We start from the raw sequence: 747 nt of genomic DNA on the forward strand, positions 1-747 counted from the left end.
TAGCGGGTCATGTTCAGTGAACTTGTTCTTTAACAAGCACGTACTTGTTATCCTTAAGTATCCCATATACTTCAATATATGAGATCGATTGCTTACTTCCCAAGTGTCAATGCCATGTCTTGACAATACAATGACTATGAACAGTTTTAGGAACATGGCTTTGATGCATTGTCATCTCATAATTGTAACAACCTTATAATTCTCTTGCAAGGCCTTTACGTTCCATGGGCTTCATCCAATTAGTACTTAATAACTCCTTATTACTGCACTAATAAGAAGGAAAGCCTCTATCACATATAATTATGTAATTAAATATACATTAAATGACAATATATATTCTGACCAATCTAATTCGCTCAGGGCATATACCAACATAATCTCCAACCTTTAAACTTTTGAAAATTCTTTATGCTTAATCCTTAGCGTTCTTGAGTGGTTTTGCCTCTTTAACTTCTTGAAGAATTTCTTGAATATTTTGATTTTTTAATTTGAAAGAACATTCATAAAATTGTTTAAGGTTATATAAATAATTTAACCAACCAATTATCATTTAAATATGGGGTTTTGGTTATCTCCTAAATTCATCAATCAAAAATACTAATTTGCAAATGTTAAAATTGCAAAAAGTAAAAATTGAAGACTTGTAGCAGTGTGCTGTACCAGAATTCCAAAGGCAGGACAAAGAAAAAGTCACATGTTCTTAATGACCTTTGATATTTAATGTAACACACCGTATCCTCATTTAAA

The sequence above is a fragment of the Theobroma umbraticum genome, unplaced genomic scaffold (assembly GCF_002168275.2).
Source record: "Theobroma umbraticum cultivar Fairchild unplaced genomic scaffold, ASM216827v3 scaffold_84.0, whole genome shotgun sequence".
In the NCBI taxonomy this organism is placed as follows: domain Eukaryota; kingdom Viridiplantae; phylum Streptophyta; class Magnoliopsida; order Malvales; family Malvaceae; genus Theobroma; species Theobroma umbraticum.